The sequence below is a fragment of the Pelophylax lessonae genome, assembly GCF_965119305.1.
Source record: "Pelophylax lessonae genome assembly, chromosome: 5".
NCBI classification, from domain to species: domain Eukaryota; kingdom Metazoa; phylum Chordata; class Amphibia; order Anura; family Ranidae; genus Pelophylax; species Pelophylax lessonae.
In genome coordinates, this window is record NC_138772.1 from 420,253,769 (window position 1) to 420,267,799 (window position 14,031).

Below are 14,031 nucleotides of genomic sequence, written 5' to 3' on the forward strand. Positions count from 1 at the left end.
TGTGTTTACAAGTGACAGAAGAGCGGTAACAGTGAATATGGCCAACCCGGGGCCTATATAAAAGGTAGGGGCCTGGAGCTGCAGCTCCAATAGCCCCTACATTAATCTGGCCCTGAGGAGGAGGACGAGGTAGCCAACACTGCTTCTTTTCAAAAATTTTAAATGAGGGTACACCCCAAAAGAGTGAGAAAGAGCAAAAATGGAACAATGGGTGGGTAAGGTCGGTATCCATTGCTATTCTGCATAAGGTACGGAAAAGTCCCGTGGGATCCATGCCTGGTTCATTTTAATGAACGTGAGCTTGTCCACATTGTCTCTGGACAGGCGGCTGCGCTTGTCTGTTATAACGCCCCCAGCCGTGCTAAATACCCGTTCAGATAATACACTGGCTGCAGGGCACGCCAGCACCTCCAAGGCGTAAAGGGCAAGCTCAGGCCATGTGCCCAATTTGGAGACCCAGAAGTTGAAGGGGGCAGACCCGTCATTCACTACATGTAGGCGTGTGCACACATACTGCTCCACCATGTTGGTAAAATGCTGCCTCCTGCTAAGACGTTCCATCTGAGCTGCTGGTGCTGCTGTTTGTTGTGGCGTGCTGACAAAGCTTTTCCACATTTCGGCCATGCTAACCCTGCCTTCTGAGGTGCTGGCGGTGCCCTGGTTGCGTTGGCGACCTCCTCCTCCTCCTCCTCTGCCTTGTGCTTCCACTGTGGCCCCGCTGTCAGATGGGAATGCCAGCAGCATGGCGTCTACCAGCGTGCGCTTGTACTCGCGCATCTTGCGATCGCGCTCCAGTGAGTGAATTAAGGACGGTACGTTGTCCTTGTAACGGGGATCCAGCAGCGTGGCCACCCAGTAATCAGCACAAGTTAGAATGTGGGCAACTCGGCGGTCGTTGTGGAGACACTGCAGCATGTAATCGCTCATGTGTGCCAGGCTGCCCAGAGGCAACGAAAGGCTGTCCTCTGTGGGAGGTGTATCGTCCGTGTCCTCTGTATCCCCCCAGCCACGCACCAGTGATGGCCATGAGCTGGCCTGGGTGCCACCCTGCTGTGAACATGGTTCCATCTCCTCCTCCAGCTCCTCCTCCTCCTCATCCTCCTCATCCTCCAGAACTGTGCCCCTGCTGGACAATTGCGTCCCTGGCGTTTGCGTGTGCAGGAACCCACCCTCGGAGCCCCTTGCGAATGACTGCCCTGAAAGCCTTGGAAATGTTACCTCTTCATCCTCCTCCTCCTCCTCATCCTGTGCCACATCCTCTTCCATCATCGCCCGAATTGTTTTTTCAAGGAGGCATAGAAGTGGGATAGTTAAGCTGAGAACGGCGTCATTGCCACTGGCCATGTTGGTGGAGTACTCAAAACAGCGCAACAAGGCACACAGGTCTCGCATGGAGGCCCAGTTAAATTAAATAGCGGAATAGAAAATATGATCCAAAAAAAGTGTATGTATATCACACGTACACAACCACACTGGGCCCCAATTACTATTGTTTGTACCCCTAAAAGGCTAGATGAGGAGTAGGGGGAGTATGGAACAGGCAGCACCCTCAAACCTTCAGAAGTATGAGATGAACCCCAACAACTTGGAAAGGTGGATCTCTCTCACACGTACCAACACAGACTATCCCCCAATTTAACTGATCCCCAAAGGTTTTTGATTAAATAGCGGAATAGAAAATATGATCCAAAAAAAGTGTATGTATATCACACGTACACAACCACACTAGGCCCCAATTACTATTGTTTGTACCCCTAAAAGGCTAGATGAGGAGTAGGGGGGGTATGGAACAGGCAGCACCCTCAAACCTTCAGAAGTATGAGATGAACCCCAACAACTTGGAAAGGTGGATCTCTCTCACACGTACCAACACAGACTATCCCCCAATTTAACTGATCCCCAAAGGTTTTTGATTAAATAGCGGAATAGAAAATATGATCCAAAAAAAGTGTATGTATATCACACGTACACAACCACACTAGGCCCCAATGACTATTGTTTGTACCCCTAAAAGGCTAGATGAGGAGTAGGGGGGGTATGGAACAGGCAGCACCCTCAAACCTTCAGAAGTATGAGATGAACCCCAACAACTTGGAAAGGTGGATCTCTCTCACACGTACCAACACAGACTATCCCCCAATTTAACTGATCCCCAAAGGTTTTTGATTAAATAGCGGAATAGAAAATATGATCCAAAAAAAGTGTATGTATATCACACGTACACAACCACACTAGGCCCCAATTACTATTGTTTGTACCCCTAAAAGGCTAGGAGTAGGGGGAGTATGGAACAGGCAGCACCCTCAAACCTTCAGAAGTATGAGATGAACCCCAACAACTTGGAAAGGTGGATCTCTCTCACACGTACCAACACAGACTATCCCCCAATTTAACTGATCCCCAAAGGTTTTTGATTAAATAGCGGAATAGAAAATATGATCCAAAAAAAGTGTATGTATATCACACGTACACAACCACACTAGGCCCCAATTACTATTGTTTGTACCCCTAAAAGGCTAGATGAGGAGTAGGGGGAGTATGGAACAGGCAGCACCCTCAAACCTTCAGAAGTATGAGATGAACCCCAACAACTTGGAAAGGTGGATCTCTCTCACACGTACCAACACAGACTATCCCCCAATTTAACTGATCCCCAAAGGTTTTTGATTAAATAGCGGAATAGAAAATATGATCCAAAAAAAGTGTATGTATATCACACGTACACAACCACACTAGGCCCCAATTACTATTGTTTGTACCCCTAAAAGGCTAGATGAGGAGTAGGGGGGGTATGGAACAGGCAGCACCCTCAAACCTTCAGAAGTATGAGATGAACCCCAACAACTTGGAAAGGTGGATCTCTCTCACACGTACCAACACAGACTATCCCCCAATTTAACTGATCCCCAAAGGTTTTTGATTAAATAGCGGAATAGAAAATATGATCCAAAAAAAGTGTATGTATATCACACGTACACAACCACACTAGGCCCCAATTACTATTGTTTGTACCCCTAAAAGGCTAGATGAGGAGTAGGGGGGGTATGGAACAGGCAGCACCCTCAAACCTTCAGAAGTATGAGATGAACCCCAACAACTTGGAAAGGTGGATCTCTCTCACACGTACCAACACAGACTATCCCCCAATTTAACTGATCCCCAAAGGTTTTTGATTAAATAGCGGAATAGAAAATATGATCCAAAAAAAGTGTATGTATATCACACGTACACAACCACACTAGGCCCCAATTACTATTGTTTGTACCCCTAAAAGGCTAGGAGTAGGGGGAGTATGGAACAGGCAGCACCCTCAAACCTTCAGAAGTATGAGATGAACCCCAACAACTTGGAAAGGTGGATCTCTCTCACACGTACCAACACAGACTATCCCCCAATTTAACTGATCCCCAAAGGTTTTTGATTAAATAGCGGAATAGAAAATATGATCCAAAAAAAGTGTATGTATATCACACGTACACAACCACACTAGGCCCCAATTACTATTGTTTGTACCCCTAAAAGGCTAGGAGTAGGGGGAGTATGGAACAGGCAGCACCCTCAAACCTTCAGAAGTATGAGATGAACCCCAACAACTTGGAAAGGTGGATCTCTCTCACACGTACCAACACAGACTATCCCCCAATTTAACTGATCCCCAAAGGTTTTTGATTAAATAGCGGAATAGAAAATATGATCCAAAAAAAGTGTATGTATATCACACGTACACAACCACACTAGGCCCCAATTACTATTGTTTGTACCCCTAAAAGGCTAGATGAGGAGTAGGGGGAGTATGGAACAGGCAGCACCCTCAAACCTTCAGAAGTATGAGATGAACCCCAACAACTTGGAAAGGTGGATCTCTCTCACACGTACCAACACAGACTATCCCCCAATTTAACTGATCCCCAAAGGTTTTTGATTAAATAGCGGAATAGAAAATATGATCCAAAAAAAGTGTATGTATATCACACGTACACAACCACACTAGGCCCCAATTACTATTGTTTGTACCCCTAAAAGGCTAGGAGTAGGGGGAGTATGGAACAGGCAGCACCCTCAAACCTTCAGAAGTATGAGATGAACCCCAACAACTTGGAAAGGTGGATCTCTCTCACACGTACCAACACAGACTATCCCCCAATTTAACTGATCCCCAAAGGTTTTTGATTAAATAGCGGAATAGAAAATATGATCCAAAAAAAGTGTATGTATATCACACGTACACAACCACACTGGGCCCCAATTACTATTGTTTGTACCCCTAAAAGGCTAGATGAGGAGTAGGGGGAGTATGGAACAGGCAGCACCCTCAAACCTTCAGAAGTATGAGATGAACCCCAACAACTTGGAAAGGTGGATCTCTCTCACACGTACCAACACAGACTATCCCCCAATTTAACTGATCCCCAAAGGTTTTTGATTAAATAGCGGAATAGAAAATATGATCCAAAAAAAGTGTATGTATATCACACGTACACAACCACACTAGGCCCCAATTACTATTGTTTGTACCCCTAAAAGGCTAGATGAGGAGTAGGGGGAGTATGGAACAGGCAGCACCCTCAAACCTTCAGAAGTATGAGATGAACCCCAACAACTTGGAAAGGTGGATCTCTCTCACACGTACCAACACAGACTATCCCCCAATTTAACTGATCCCCAAAGGTTTTTGATTAAATAGCGGAATAGAAAATATGATCCAAAAAAAGTGTATGTATATCACACGTACACAACCACACTGGGCCCCAATTACTATTGTTTGTACCCCTAAAAGGCTAGATGAGGAGTAGGGGGAGTATGGAACAGGCAGCACCCTCAAACCTTCAGAAGTATGAGATGAACCCCAACAACTTGGAAAGGTGGATCTCTCTCACACGTACCAACACAGACTATCCCCCAATTTAACTGATCCCCAAAGGTTTTTGATTAAATAGCGGAATAGAAAATATGATCCAAAAAAAGTGTATGTATATCACACGTACACAACCACACTAGGCCCCAATTACTATTGTTTGTACCCCTAAAAGGCTAGGAGTAGGGGGAGTATGGAACAGGCAGCACCCTCAAACCTTCAGAAGTATGAGATGAACCCCAACAACTTGGAAAGGTGGATCTCTCTCACACGTACCAACACAGACTATCCCCCAATTTAACTGATCCCCAAAGGTTTTTGATTAAATAGCGGAATAGAAAATATGATCCAAAAAAAGTGTATGTATATCACACGTACACAACCACACTAGGCCCCAATTACTATTGTTTGTACCCCTAAAAGGCTAGATGAGGAGTAGGGGGAGTATGGAACAGGCAGCACCCTCAAATCTTCAGAAGTATGAGATTGTGTTCACTGTACCCCACAAAGATTGAGTTCACTGCACCCCACAATGATTGTGTTCACTGCACCCCACAAAGATTGTGTTCACTGCACCTCACAAAGATTGTGTTCACTGTACCCCCCAAAGATTGTGTTCACTGCACCCCACAAAGATTCTGTTCACTGTACCCCACAAAGATTGTGTTCACTGCACCCTAAAAGGATGTTGTTCACTGCACCCCACAAAGATTGTGTTCACTGCACCCTAAAAGGATGTTGTTCACTGCACCCCAAAAAGATTGTGTTCACTGTACCCCCCCAAAGATTGTGTTCACTGCACCCCACAAAGATTGTGTTCACTGCACCCCAAAAAGATTGTGTTCACTGTACCCCCCAAAGATTGTGTTCACTGCACCCCAAAAAGATTGTGTTCACTGTACCCCCCAAAGATTGTGTTCACTGCACCCCACAAAGATTCTGTTCACTGTACCCCACAAAGATTGTGTTCACTGCACCCCAAAAAGATTGTGTTCACTGTACCCCCCCAAAGATTGTGTTCACTGCACCCCACAAAGATTCTGTTCACTGCACCCCACAAAGGATTTTGTTCACTGCACCCCAAAAAGATTGTGTTCACTGCACCCCAAAAAGGATTTTGATCACTGCACCCCAAAAAGGATGTTGTTCACTGCACCCCAAAAATGATTTTGTTCACTCCACCCCAAAAAGATTGTGTTCACTGCACCCCACAAAGATTGTGTTCACTGCACCCCAAAAAGATTGTGTTCACTGTACCCCCCAAAGATTGTGTTCACTGCACCCCACAAAGATTCTGTTCACTGTACCCCACAAAGATTGTGTTCACTGCACCCCAAAAAGATTGTGGTCACTGCACCCCAAAAAGGATGTTGTTCACTGCACCCCAAAAAGGATGTTGTTCACTCCACCCCAAAAAGATTGTGTTCACTGCACCCCACAAAGATTGTGTTCACTGCACCCCAAAAAGATTGTGTTCACTGCACCCCAAAAATGATTTTGTTCACTGCACCCCAAAAAGGATTTTGTTCACTGCACCCCAAAAAGGATGTTGTTCACTCCACCCCAAAAAGATTGTGTTCACTGCACCCCAAAAAGATTGTGTTCACTGCACCCCACAAAGGATTTTGTTCACTGCACCCCAAAAAGATTGTGTTCACTGCACCCCAAAAAGGATGTTGTTCACTGCACCCCAAAAAGGATTTTGTTCACTGCACCCCAAAAAGATTGTGTTCACTGCACCCCACAAAGGATTTTGTTCACTGCACCCCACAAAGATTGTGTTCACTGCACACCAAAAAGGATTGTGTTCACTGCACCCCAAAAAGATTTTGTTCACTGCACCCCAAAAAGATTGTGTTCACTGCAGCCCAAAAAGATTGTGTTCACTGCAGCCCAAAAAGATTGTGTTCACTGCAGCCCAAAAAGATTGTGTTCACTGCAGCCCAAAAAGATTGTGTTCACTGCAGCTCACACACAGAAAAATGGATGTGGATCACTGACACCTGCCTATCTCCAATCCCACACCACACAGCAATATCGATTGTAGTTTGTAGAACACAGTTTCCCTAAAATTCAGCAGACTCTGTCCCTAACAGGATTGAGAAGAGATCGTAGATCAGGATTGAGTGCAGATTCACCCCACCCCCCACACAGCAATATCGATTGTAGTTTGTAGAAGACACTGACCCTATAATTCAGCAGAATCTATCCCTAAAATGCCTACAACTCGCCCTGCCTAAACACTCCGACCTGTCCCTCAATTCTATCCGGACACAAATGGTTTTTTCCTGCCTATCTTTCCCTAATCAGCAGCCAGCACATTGATGTGTGCTCTGTCCCTTAGCTAAGCAGCAGAATGACGCTGCTGCGGCGGCTGCCTCGAACTTATAAAGACTTGGTCACATGCTTCAGACGGCCAATCACAGCTACTAAGACATTTGCAGGCATGGCTGGGATGGCTTAAGGCACACCAGTTAAACGATTGTTGATTGGCTGTTGAAAGCCCGCCATGAAAAGAGCGCCAAAGCATGCAAAACCCGGAAATAAAACGACCGAACACGGATTTTTACCCGAACATACAGTAAAGTGTCCGTGTCCGTGTTCGGGTAAAAAAAATCCAATTATTCGGTACGAACACGAATAATACAGTCCGTGTTCGCTCAACACTACTTACGCAGTATCCTGACAGGCAGGTGACAAGGGGAATAGATGACTAGGTAGGGTTTTACACTATTTGGGGCATTTATTTCCCCATTTTATGTCCCAGTGATTAAATATATAGAAAAGTACCCACCCACATGGGTAAAAAAAAGTGCTGCTCGCCCCAAAATATTTAAATCAAAAGCAAAAAGTGCTCCTAAGGGTTTTCGGGCAGCAGAAGAAATCAAACTGAAATGAGAATGTACAGGTGGTCCCCGGGTTACAAACATCTGACTTACGTATGACTCATACTTACAAACGGAGGGAGACAACAGGAAGTAAGAGGAAATCTACCCCTAGGAAGGGAAATTCACTCCTGTAAGAGTTATCATGGGAAAAAGGTGTCTCCACTGAAGCTTTATCATTAATCCTTGTTTTCACAACAACCCAAAATGTTCTAAATCCATTTGTCATAGGGACAGAAAGTGAGGTGACATCTTCTGAACAGGGGCACAGACCACAAAACAAACATTACAGGAGTGTTAACTCTATGATATCCCAAAAAAACTTAACAATTGTTGTTTTGGCTGGAGCTACACTTAAAAAATTTACCTTTTCCAAATTACAAACAAAATCAACTTAAGAACAAACCTACAGACCCTATCTTTTTTGTAACCCAGGGACTGCCTGTATATGTAGAATTTCTTTATTATTATTCCAAAAAGATATTTAATAAAAAAATCAACATAACTGAGTTAGAACATGAGCTCTGGTATACACAACCTCAAACAAAAAGATGTCCTTATTTTACTGGCAGAAAACAACTTTGTACATAGAAATTTTCAATTTAGTATTACTTTCCATAAAAAACCCCAACACGTTTTGATTGTAATAATCCAAATCTTCCTCAGGGGGATGAGGACATCTAGGCTGTAAAAAAACATTAAATTAAAGCATTTGCATAAGACAAGCATGTATAACATATTATAGATTATCGCAAATTATTTGTATAGCCCTATGGGATCATACATTTAATGGATAGGTTTTTAAGAAAATCAGAGCAATAACTATATGGGATGATGAACATTCAACTAGAACTGAAGGGGGAGGAACCTTAACATGGCGCTGGACAGGAGCTTGTGCTAGGAGCTCCGGGAACTCCCATTCGCACCTTGTAGGATACATTTTGAAAGGGATCCCCATAACCAACTGCCACCCACAAACTACATACTCTCACTCCTGAAGTGTGGATACCACATGGACATGTTTTCCCCCAGGGCCCAGGTAGGCTAGACATCTGTGGCTGGCACCTGGCAGCGATGGAGCAAAGGAGGCTATGAGGCTGTGTAGGAACCCGTCTACTGTTGGAGCTAAGACACATGGATGCCGATGGCGGGTACATCCCAAGGAGAGATGGGACATAGGCCACTCTGGAGCTCGGAGATGCAAGACTGTGGCCCGCAGTGACATGCAGGGGGCCCGGCAGGAAAGAACCGGCAGAGTAAAGACATAGAGGAGAATCTTGGAGGCCAGGAGGTCGGGAGGCTGAGCTCCCCTTCTGGATGTCTAAAGGAGCTGGGCAGCCATGGAGCAGAGATAGAGGACACTGCAAAACTCAGCACAGTGAGCAAAAACAGATCCTCCCTAACCCGACTAAACAGAAGACCAGCAAATCCAGAGAGCTCAGAGTGCTCACAGGGCACTAGACTGCCATGCATTGCAACACTGCCACTCTGCCACACACATAGAGGGGCTACAGACCCCCACTTTCCTCCTAAGGGACATCAATAGTATCAGCAACATTTAAAGCTGATAAGGAGAAGAAGAAAGAAAACTTTAAATCAAACCCCTTGTGGCCTGAACTGGTAAGTCATGTAAACTTTATTTCCTGCATAAATGACATTCCGTTGATATATTGAAAAAAATCGCAGATCGCCGCCATTACTAGTAAAAAAATAAACAATAAAAATGACAAATCTTTCCCGTAGTTGGTAAACGCGATAACTTTTGCGCAAACCAATCAAAATACGATTAATGTATGCCTCATGCTTACTGACGTGTGTGGGGGGAGGGGATTGTGTGCCACAGACACAGATCGCAGGTTCAACTATGCTGAGTCCTGTAATCTGTGACTGACTGTCACATAGGAGATCCGCCCACTTTGTTTACACAAGTGGGCGGATTTCCACACTCGATCCCAGACGATCGGAGAAGAGCAGCGGCGATCACTGCCTCTCCTCCCCTGGCCTGACTCCCACTGTGTCTGAATACAGCGGCAGCGAGCCACCGAGAGGGAGCGTAGGTCTACGTCGCTGGATGATAACGAGCCACTTTGCCGCAGTACCCTCAACGTGAGCCGTCGGCAAGTGGTTAAGAGAGTTGAATACATATATTACATGGAGTATCCAAATAGCAGAGAGGAGGATAAGACAGAAAAATGTGCTAGATTCTGGGAAAAGTGAATAGATTTCAAGAAAACTAGTACATTTGTAGAATAATGCTTAAAGTAGGAGATAAATAGAGAAAGAGGGCAGGGAAGGGGAGAGAAAAGACTAAATGGGGCACTGGGGCAGAAGGGGAAGGAGGGTGGTGAGGGAAGGGAAAGGGATAGGGAGTAAATAGCAAACATTTTGGATATTTATGATTTGTATCTGTTTTCTTAAAAATATTGTGGGTCAGTGATTCACAAAAGCACCAGCACTTTTCTTGCAGCAGGTAGCTAATTGCACATATTTTTTTTTTGACTTATACACACTCCTACAGCACGAGGTCCACAGTCTTATCATTCTTAAAAATATTGTCTTTTTCTTTTACTGTTTTTGCTTTATCTCTACGTAGAAAATAAATAAAATTTAAATTAAAATAAACTATATGGGATGATGCTAAGTTGCCAACTATCACATGTTGTATTAGATGGTATCATATATCATCTGCCTCTGAGAACCCTTGGAATTGCACTTGGATGATTCAAGGCGGGCTGTTTAGTTATAAGCTCTAAAGACTTTCCTGAAATAGAGGGCCATATACAGTCGGTATGCTTGGACTTCTTCCATAAGAAGTGGTGGTGTCACGGAATATACTTCTTCATGAGTGATAGATGCTCATTACATATATATATGTATATGAAAACTTAAGAAGAGGACTTCTCCTTTTTTGCACGTGGACTCTTGTGCATTTGAATTTAACTCATTCGTTACTGGAGAAATTTATCTTTTTAGAATTTATATTGTATAATATTTTTTTACAATTTAGTAGCGCAAATCTTTATGCTAAAATTATATATTTTAATCCTAATGGCGCTTTAGGTTCTAAAGAAACAGGTGGAAATAGAAGTGTAAGCTAAGGTGAAGTTAGCAAGCTGGAACACTCCTGTAGTATCCATTAGCACATTTATGTTTGGGTTTTCATTTCCCTCTTTCGGCTACTTGCATACAAAAGCTTGTGTTGCATCCCTTAGCAACAACCTTATTCACCTCTATTCTTTGGCATGTTTGTATTAGAGAATTTCTGTACTTGTTTCTTTGTGTTATTGTGCTGCCACTGAAGGACGTTACATTTAGCTTGTCAGAGCCTAGGGATAGGAAAATAATAACCTTACATAAAATGTCGAATATCTTCACTCCTGCTGAAATTCACACGCTCACAGAGCACTTTTATCTTTGACAAACACCGACATTGAGGGCCTGTCACTTGATGCATTAATAGTGCCTGTAACACCACCACTGTTTGCTAAAGGATCAAGCACTAAGTAAGAGCATCAGATCATTGTCTAAGGTAAATGAGTTATATATAGGAATCGATGTATACTTTCTTCTAAGATATATGAATCATGAAAGTTACAGAACAGATTTTGAAGTGTTGACATCAGACAGTGCTTTTCTAGAGGTCATGAAATTTTGAGGATTATCGTGTGTTTGGAGATAAAGAGTAATATCATCTCAGGAACTGCTTACTTATAACAGGCGGTACATCCAATTGGATTGTGGCATGTGAGTTGTTGTCCAAGTTTTTAAGACTTTATCATACATAGGGATAGCTATTTGTGACTGGAATATTGTTGGGTAACAGAACATATCTTCTTGATCATACATGTAAAGTAGCAGGTGTGTTATGACCATAAAGTCATGATGTTGGCATGTAGGGAAAACACAATCATCCCAGTATTTTAATAAAAAAATGAGTCAAAAAAATAAATTAATAATTAAGCCTCATACACAAACAGGTTATCATCAGAAGTCTACATACATGTAATAAGCACCTCTATATGCAGTTTGATTTTCAGCATTAAAGGTTGCTTGAGGCCAAACATTATAAAATACTTACATTTAATTTGCTTTTAGATTTCATTATAACCAAAATGCCCTTCTTATTTTGAGCCAGATCTTGTAAAGTGAAAAAAAAAATGCCACCTGCTTTCTGGAATTATATGGTTGCAGTAAAAATAATATACTCTTGTTCTTGCACTATGAAATTTGAAGCAGTAACATAGAAGAAAGCCTTTACTTGCCGACCATTTATATAGTAATGAACACTTTTAAGGTAATCTACAGTATGTTTTATTAGAAACTATTATGTGTTTATTAGAAACAAAATTATATAATACATCATAAATACAGAACTGCAATTTTGGAATCTATATTTATGTGTGTATTACATAGTTACATCATCGATAAGGCTGAGTAACGACACCAGTCCATCCAGTTCAACCTGATGTGTTTATTTCACTACCATTTTTCATATCCCTGTACATCATTGCATCCATTCAGAAACACATCTAAAAGTTTTTTAAATTTATCTACACTTCCTAATGAAGTTTTTTTGTTGTAACTGCTAGAAAAGTATGTAAAGTCCAAAGTACATAGCAGCACTTTTACATTATCTTCCTAAATAAAGCTACATTTCAGTAGAACTGAGATGCTGGACATTCCTTTGAAGTTATTCCTGTGTGGTTCTTCTCAGACCAAAGAATTATCTTTAAAGTGACTTTAAAGGCACCATTTTTTTTTTTTTAATAACAAGCATGTCATATCCATCTGCTGTGTGCAATCATTTTGTACATAGAAGCCTCAATCCCCCTCTTCTTGGTGCTCCTGGCCTCTTCCCCCTGCTGAGTGCCCCCATAGCAAGCCGCTTGCCATGGCAGAACTTGTGTCTGCCTGTTCCCAAGCAAGCTCTGCATGTGCACTTGTGCAGCCTCACCTCCACTCTCTCCTCACTGGCTGTGATTGACAGCAGCAGAGGCCAATGGCTCCTGCTGCTGCCTCTCTGTCCAATGAGGAGAGAGAGCCATAAGAGCCGCTGGTCTTGTTAACATTGCTGGATCAAGCTCAGGTAAGTTATTAGGGGGGTTGGGGGGAAGCTGCATGCAGTAGGGTTTTTTTTTTTTTTTACCTTAATGCATAGAATGTTTTTTTTGGAAAAAAAAAAAAAAAAAAAGAATGTGTTAAGGTAAAAAAAAAAAACCTTTAGCCTTTAGAATTACTTTAAGGTCAATTTGACAAATCCCTTGACCCTGATTCAGCAGAATCAATATGCAGATCGCTGTTTTTTTTTGCTAGACTAGTAAAAGATTACTTTTCCCCTGTTGCCATAAATAACTGACATTTATGTAGTGACAATTGCTAAAGTAAATTTTTGGTCTGAAATGCTTACCAGCTTGCATGCAGAAACAAAATATATTGAAGATATTGGTAACACTAACTTTTTTTGTAGATCTGGTGTGGCATTGTTCAAAGCAAATTTCACATTTATTATTCCTAATCCGTGCCCTTCAAAATAATAGACTTCTGTATGCATCATTTTAAGCTTTTCTCTGTATTTTCTTGCCTTTGAAAATGACAGGACTGAATATGTGCTGCTTTATTTAAGTGGAGCTGAAATATAAATACATCAAAACAAAAAAAGTAGTTGAACTACTGCAACTGAATAAAGAATCATAAGAAAAGTTTGATTTTCTAAAGAATTAAGTTATAATATATTTGTGACTCACAACCTACATTCTTAAGACTTTGTTTTTTACTTATCTCTACTTAAACTTTCTTATCTTACTGTGATCTAGGGGAAACATTTTTTTTTTAAATTTAAAATTTATTCTTACCTTATCTTTTTCTTTCCTTTCCCTTTGTAGATGATCCAGACAGAAGAATAAATGTTGCACTCACCACAAAAGGTATGCCATGCTCTCCTTTTTTTTCTCTGCAAATTATTTTAATGGTAACTTACATTTTTGTTTGTGTGTGAAGATAAACAAATGGTGAGACTGATTGATTTGTTTAATTTTGTGAATGTAAAAATGTAACTCTTCTATGTAGCTTTGTATTAAAAAATGATTGCAAAAATACCATGTACTGTATATACGTTTCCAAATGGGGGATATGGCAAGCACTGTATGTGGTTTGAATTTTAAAAAATGACTCTGCTTATAAAAAATAAACGTGATATATCACAAGTAGTGAAACACGGGTAATTTTACATTCAAAACACTCTCACATCTATATGTGTCTATAAAATGTGGTATCGCATGCATTTTTTAATGC

General features: G+C 41.9%; 1 protein-coding gene across 1 annotated transcript in view; it reads left to right on the forward strand.

The window, feature by feature from the left end:
* The window catches only part of SNTG1 (syntrophin gamma 1), a 914,265-nt gene that overhangs the window by 330,583 nt on the left and 569,651 nt on the right, over window positions 1–14,031 (forward strand). The window contains exon 3 of the mRNA XM_082259744.1: window positions 13,623–13,664. The gene's annotated coding sequence lies outside the window, so the exon portion shown is untranslated. The remainder of the gene's footprint in view (window positions 1–13,622; window positions 13,665–14,031) is intronic.